The sequence below is a fragment of the Salmo trutta genome, unplaced genomic scaffold (genome assembly GCF_901001165.1).
Source record: "Salmo trutta unplaced genomic scaffold, fSalTru1.1, whole genome shotgun sequence".
In the NCBI taxonomy this organism is placed as follows: domain Eukaryota; kingdom Metazoa; phylum Chordata; class Actinopteri; order Salmoniformes; family Salmonidae; genus Salmo; species Salmo trutta.
Genome location: NW_021823421.1, coordinates 1 through 8,119, shown reverse-complemented (window position 1 = coordinate 8,119; position 8,119 = coordinate 1). Strand labels below are relative to the sequence as shown.

Genomic DNA, 8,119 nt, shown 5'->3' with positions numbered 1-8,119 from the left:
CAGACAGACAGACAGACAGGGTGTGTGTTGAACCTTTGCTGACAGACAGACCGACAGACAGACAGACAGACCAGACGACAGACAGAACAGACAGACAGACAGACAGACAGGACAGGACAGACAGACAGACAGACAGACAGACAGACAGACCAGACAGACAGACAGGACAGACAGGCAATGTGATTACTGGAACAACAAGCAACATAAGTCAAGAGGTTTAGACCACTTTCCCATGTCTTTCAGACAGTAGCCATTGATTCCTGTTCTCTATGACCACTTCCTGTTGATTAATGTCTCCTCCGAGGTGTCTTGCAGCAGGACCACAGGACCGTATAATAGTCGACGGGGGCTCTGGAATGACCTGATGTCTATTCTTAACAACAGATCCTTATATTCCAATGACGTCATTTCAGGAGACGAGCACAGCAGCAAAATAACATTTTGAAAGCTGCTCGTCCAATCAGCATCCAGGATCTACCCGTTTTTTAAAAAAAGTATATTTAAATGTAATGTAAATGTAAATATTTGATTCTGTCATCTAATGTTGGTGCTGATGAATCATTTTACTTTTTTTTTTTTTACATTTACGTCCTTTAGCAGACGCTCTTATCCAGAGCGGACTTACAAATTGGTGCATTCACCTTATGATATCCAGTGGAACAACCACTTTACAATAGTACATCTATATCTTACTTACTTACAGTAGTGAATGCATACATTTCATACATTTTTTTTTTGTACTGGCCCCCCGTGGGCATCGAACCCACAACCCTGGCGTTGCACACACCATGCTGGCGTTGCGAACACCATGCTCTACCAACTGAGCCACAGGGAAACCATTCTATGGTTCTAATTGTATGTCTACGCTGCAACCAGTACCTGTGATGAAGGAGATGAGGCCAGCAGTACCTGTGATGAAGATGAGCAGGCCAGCAGTACCTGTGATGTGTCTACGCTGCAGACACACAGTACCTGTGATGAAGATGAGCAGGCCAGCAGTACATGTGATGAAGGAGATGAGCAGGCAGCATTAACGGTGGCTAAAAAATCCAACAGCGCTATAGTACAGATAGGACATGGAGTACCAGCGGTCAGCCAGGGATGACCTGTGGAGGACAGAGGAGTCACAATATTCTGTTGTCCACAAGATAGCCTACAAAATAAGGTTGCAAAATGTTGCTAACTATCCCAGAATTCCCAGGTTTTCCAGAAATCCTAGTTGGTGTAACGGTTGTCAAAGGGAGTAGACCAAGGCGCAGCGGGTTGAGTGCTCATTTTAACTTTTATTTTAATAAACTTCAACACGTAACAAAAAGAACAACAGCTAAACAGCTTTGCAGGCTAACCCTAGCAGTGCAAAACAACTTCCCACTAATGACAGGTGAAAACAGGGCTACCTAAGTATGACTCCCAATCAGCAACAACGATATACAGCTGTTCCTGATTGAGAGCCATAGCAGGCCAACACAAAGAAATACACAACATAGACAGAGCATAGAAATACAAAACATAGAACATAACCAAAAACCCCGGAATACTCTGAACAAACACCCCTCTACATAAACACATATCCCAACAAACCCTGAACCACATAAAACAAACACCCCCTGCCACGTCCTGACCAAACTACAATAAAAATAACCCCTTTACTGGTCAGAACGTGACAGTTGGAGAATAACGAATGTATTGTTTATTCTATCCTCTTGGAATTTTCCAACTGGGATTTCTGGAAAACCTAAAAAATGTGGGGAAATTACTGGAATTTTACAAACCTAACTACAAATCACTTGGATGTAAAGTATGAGAAATCCAATGTCGTCTTAATTTGATTACTCTTTTGTTTGTGAGAATATTCCTGCACAACAGAAAATGTACATGTGTAGTGTATTCAAGGTTTCTAAAAGGCTTCTGACGTTTGTAATTTCCACTTTTAAAATGTCAAACTTTATTTGCCCTAATGAAAAATGTATCAACCCCTACCAAAAAAAATGTCTTATTAATTATAATCAAAATAATGATTCAAATTTCCTGTTGCTGCAGGATTATTTTCCTGCTGTAGCAAACTGTCTCAAAGATCCTAGAGAGGTGTATATATACGTATATATGTACTGTACATAATACGATACATTTAGTGCATCACAGCTTAGTAAATGTGGGTTGTGTTCAGCGGGGAGAAATCGTTTTTAAATATCTTGAAGAGGGTCAGGCACAACCTGAACTTGTCCAATAACAACACAGATTAAACGTTTCCATTAAATCCTTTTTAGTACATTTTCTCCCAAACTGAACATGGCCCTGGTCACAGAGACTATACTATACCTTGATGGTAGAGCGGTAGGATCCAGGTAAGAAGGTGGAACACTGGTGGTGGGGTCAGATGAGTTTGTTTGAAGACATCCCTCTATACTGAGAGACAGAGGTCTAGTGTTGATGTCTAGAGCAGGGTAGATGAAGGCTCCAACACCCGCCCAGAACGACAGGGCGATGCCCAGTGTCAGACCGCCGGCTGCTCCCTGAAGGCAGACGTCAACAAGTTACAGTAACACTTTATACAGCCTTCAGGTTTAACGTTTTACAACTTGTTATAAGCATGTATGAGCCTTTTATAATGTCCCATAGTAAGGCTTATAATAACTTATGTTAACATATGGCCCAGAACGACAAGGACGACGCCCACTATCAGACCACATGCTGCTCCCTGAAGACAACCAGTACAGCACAGGGACTGAATTGAGAAAGATAATCAGTTACTTGATGACTGAATTTATTGAATGTATATGTATGTAGAATTGTTTGTTTTTTTGGTTTACCAAAACTCTCTTTTCAAAGATCAGTTTCTTGGATTAAGCCTAGTTCTTAATCATTCATTATTCTTATAGTTTCTTAGTCCAGAAACTAGGCTTAATCTGTCTGGAAGCGCCGTGGCGGAAACAAAGAGCTATTTTCTGACCATAGAGTTGGTCCAGGGGAAGATGATTCCCAGAGAGAAGAGGCCCAGCATGGGACCACCACACATACCATGGATACTCAGAGCTGCCTGGGAAGCAAGCACACATCAAGACGTATTAATCACATAGGCATCAGCTCCGTACGTGTACTAGTCATTCAAACACTAATAGGGACGGTGTTTACCTGTACAATCCCTCCCATGTAGGATGCAGCAACTGCCATAGTGGTGCAGGCTACGCCGAACACAATACCTGCAGAGGTGAAGATGGTAGAATGTGTACGTTGGCATTATTTTTGCACAAGCTGGGCTCCAATTTATGGCCTCTATTATGGTAATAACTGGGGAGTTATTCTATTATGGTAATAACTGGGGAGTTATTCTATTATGGTAATAACTGGGGAGTTATTCTACTATGGTAATAACAGGGGAGTTATTCTATTATGGTAATAACTGGGAGTTACTCTATGGTAATAACTGGGAGTTACTCTATTATGGTAATAACTGAGGAGTTATTCTATTATGGTAATAACTGGGGAGTTATTCTACTATGGTAATAACAGGGGAGTTATTCTATTATGGTAATAACTGGGAGTTACTCTATTATGGTAATAACTGGGGAGTTATTCTATTATGGTAATAACTGGGGAGTTATTCTATTATGGTAATAACTGGGGAGTTATTCTATTATGGTAATAACTGGGGAGTTATTCTACTATGGTAATAACAGGGGAGTTATTCTATTATGGTAATAACTGGGAGTTACTCTATTATGGTAATAACTGGGAGTTACTCTATTATGGTAATAACTGGGGAGTTATTCTATTATTGTAATAACTGGGAGTTATTCTATTATAGTAATAACTGGGGAGTTATTCTTATAGTAATAACTGGGGAGTTATTCTACTATGGTCATAACTGGGAGTTATTCTACTATGGTCATAACTGGGGAGTTATTCTACTATGGTAATAACTGGGGAGTTATTCTATTATAGTAATAACTGGGGAGTTATTCTACTATGGTAATAACTGTGAGTTATTCTAATATGGTAATAACTGGGGAGTTATTCTATTATAGTAATAACTGGGGAGTTATTCTACTATGGTAATAACTGGGGAGTTATTCTATTATAGTAATAACTGGGGAGTTATTCTACTATGGTCATAACTGGGAGTTATTCTACTATGGTCATAACTGGGGAGTTATTCTACTATGGTAATAACTGGGGAGTTATTCTATTATAGTAATAACTGGGGGTTATTCTTACACAGTCCTTTGCTGATCCAGCCGCTGGCTTTGTTGGAGAGGTTAGTACAACACTGCTTAACAAAGTCTTCATAGGTCACCGTGGCCAGGGCATTGATGCTGGCTGCCACAGTACTGAGAGAGGCATAGACTGGGAATTAGTTGAGATCTCCTAATAAATACTGTACTTAAGTTAGAGTTCAATGAATGCAAGACAATGTCATTCTGGGCTGGGTTTTCCCAAAGACTTGGTTAGTAAATGCATTGAAGATTGACCTTCCAAAACACTGATTTTACAATTACTCTCTTGTGGCTGCATTGTGGAGCAAATAACATCCTACTTTAGCTACGAAGGCTTTGGGAAAAACCATCCCTAAACAATTTAAAATGATCCACACAGTGATTCCTCTAACCTGAGTGTTCCACTGAACGCACAGGCAACAAACAGCCCTGGAAGACCAGGATAATCGCCCAGAATCTCCATGACAAAATACGGCATGAGCTGTAGAGACACAGCGTGAAAAGGTCATGGCATGAGCTGTAGAGACACAGCGTGAAAAGGTCATGGCATGAGCTGTAGAGACACAGCGTGAAAAGGTTATGGCATGAGCTGTAGAGACACAGCGTGAAAAGGTTATGGCATGAGCTGTAGAGACACAGAGTGAAAAGGTTATGGCATGAGCTGTAGAGACACAGAGTGAAAAGGTCATGGCATGAGCTGTAGAGACACAGAGTGAAAAGGTCATGGCATGAGTAGAGACATAAGGTGAAGTTCATGAGTACTGGGTAGCAGAGCACTGGACACAAACACTGGAGACTGTATCAACGTAGGCCACTAGACACCGGGGTTGGAATCAATTCCATTTCAATGTCACTTCCTGAATTGAAATGGAATTCACCCGAACTCTGTAAACACTAATGACCAGATGTGAATTTAAGGGTTAGATATTACTGCACTGTCGGAGCTAGAAACACAAGCAGTTCGCAAAAAAAACCCGCAACAACATCTGCTAAACATGTGTATGTGACGAATATAATTTGATTTGATATAGAACAGACCCACTAATTAGACAGTAGTGACCTACTTGGTTGGTTTGGTTTGTGCTGTGACAGAGTTAGAATTGGAGAAGACGACTGAATTAGGGCTAGAAATAGAACAGAGTCTGTGTCCCAAACGGCACCCTATTCCCTTTATAGTGCACTACTTTTGACCAGCGCCAATGAGGCTTTGGTCAAAAGTAGTGCCCTACTTTATACAGGGAATAGAGTGACATGGAACACAACCAGAGACACTTATTGGTGTAGAAAGGATAAACAGTAACCAGGTGTCACACCCTGATCTGTTTTACCTGTCTTTGTGCTCGTCTCCAACCCCATCCAGCCCATCTTCCCCATTATTATTTTGGGGTGGTGGGTAGCCTAGTCGTTAGAGCGTTGGGCCAGTAACTGAAAGGTTGCTGGATCGAATCCCCGAGCTGACAAGGTAAAAATATGTTGTTCTACCCCTGAACAAGGCAGTTAACCCCACTGTTCCCCGGTAGGCCGTCATTGTAAATAAGAATTTGTTCTTAACTGACTTGCCTAGTTATAATAAAAAAATCCCCTGTGTATTTATACCCGTGTTCTCTGTTTATCTGTTGCCAGTTCGTTTTGTTCGTGAAACCTACCAGCGTTTGTTTCCCCTGTTCCTGCCTGTTTCTTGCTCTTAAATCAGACGCATGTTTTAATTGATAAATCAGACGCCTGTTTTCACTGATAAATCAGAGCCATATTGTATTTGTGTATAGGCTCTGACATTAAAAAGGCTATGACATCATGCTCCTTTCTCGGTCACAGCAATACCGCAGCCTATCATATCGTCTAGGCTACCAGTCTATTTCCTTTAAGCGTGCTTGGCTATTGGATGAATGGTAACCAAGCGTGCTTAGCTATTGGATGAATGGTAACCAAGCGTAATTGGCTATTGGATGAATGGTAACCAAGCGTGCTTGGCTATTGGATGAATGGTAACCAAGCGTAATTGGCTATTGGATGAATGGTAACCAAGCATAATTGGCAATTGGATGAATGGTAACCAAGCATAATTGGCAATTGGATGAATGGTAACCAAGCGTAATTGGCAATTGGATGAATGGTAACCAAGCATAATTGGCTATTGGATGAATGGTAACCAAGCGTAATTGGCTATTGGATGAATGGCAACCAAGCGTGCTTGGCTATTGGATGAATGGTAACCAAGCGTAATTGGCTATTGGATGAATGGTAACCTAATATTTGTTGTGTAGCTAGCAGTCATGTCAGAAAATATGATTATGATTTAGGCCTGTATAACAAAATTAGACTTTATCATTAGCCTACATTTTAATGTTTTTATTAACCTACCATTATTTTAATTCATTTCACCCCAAAATAACAACGTTTGCTTGTAAATACAGTTCTTCAACCACTACAAGTTGTGCTACGCTCCGGCCTGAGATACGAACACTTTCCTGTCAAGTTCATATTTGATAAATATCAAACCTTTTGAGGGAAAAGTGGTGCTTTGTGCTGGTCTGGTGCTGTGACTGTATAAAGGGACAAACAGAGATAATTAAGGATTGTACTAGTAACCTGGTCTGGTGCTGTGACTGACTGGGCGGTCCATGGATCACAGTTGGCGTAGAAAGCATACATAATGAGACCGGAGAACACCGCACACACCAGGATGACCAGCAGACCCAGCAGGTTGAAGTACAGAGCTCTGAGAATATGGATGACAGACAAACGATACTGAAAATCACAACTAAATGTATAGAGCTCTTTTTCACAAAGTACTTTACAGTAACTCAGCCTTGACACGTGGATAGCAGACAAAGGTAGCCAGGCTGGGTAGTGATATTAAGTATCCCGACTGTTCCATACAGACACTCTTAATAATAAAAGGTATACAGTATAGTGTTGCAGTTGTCCAGATCCGTCTCGATGGACCATAGATAAGAGTAGCACTTTGTTAGAGTGGACTCTGAAAAACACATGTGTCGGCTCTGGATGGTAGGCTAGTTTCAACTATGGCGGATGCATAAAGCAAGCCAGGTTAGTTCGGCTCGGCTCAGCAGTGTGAAAACGGTATATGTCTTTAGTGAAGGAATATGCTTACAGTTTGGCGTGTGTCTCTGTTTTGCAGGAGATGCATCTCTGTATAGTTGACTGGTTAACCCCGTAGATGCCCAGCCAGGTGAAGGTTCCCCCAATAGAGATGGTCCAGAACGTATGACGTCTCAGAGGGTCAGGGTCAAAGCTGAGGGAATAGTCGTATTCATTAAGTGCAGGTGTGTAACGCCCTGGCCATAGAGAGGGGTTTTTTGTTCTTTATTTTGGTTAGGCCAGGGTGTTACATTGGGTGGGCGTTCTATGTTCTGTTTCTATGTTTTTGTATTTCTTTGTTTTGGGCCGTGTGTGGCTCCCAATCAGGCACAGCTGAAGTTCGTTGTTGCTGATTGGGAGTCACACATAAGGAGCATGTTTTCCCTTTGGGTTTTGTGGGTGATTGTTTCTGTTAGTGTTTTGCACCTGACAGGACTGTTTGGCTGTCGGTTTTCTTGTTTTGTTTGTATAGTGTTCTTTCTTTATTAAATATTCAATGATGAACACTAACTCCGCTGCACCTTGGTCTACTCTCTCTCACGACAGCCCTTACAAGGGGTTCTCAAAGTAGGGTACTGCAGAGGGTCCGAGGCCAGATCTCAAAATATATACACTCTTTCCATGCCATAGACTGACCAGTGAATCCGGGTGAAAGTTATGATCCCTTATTCACTTGTTAAATTCAGAGGAGAGGAGACAGAAGGATGTTTAACCCTTGAGTCATGTATGTGTGTCATTCAGAGGGTGAATAGACAAGCAAACATCGAAGTGCCTTTGAACGGGGTATGGTAGAGTAGGTGTCA

The 8,119-nt window shown here is 41.5% G+C and overlaps 1 pseudogene; it reads right to left on the bottom strand.

Annotated features, from left to right (window-relative positions):
• Window positions 1-991: 991 nt before the first annotated feature.
• Window positions 992-7,470, bottom strand: LOC115190893 (sodium-coupled monocarboxylate transporter 2-like; annotated as a pseudogene).
• Window positions 7,471-8,119: the final 649 nt, after the last annotated feature.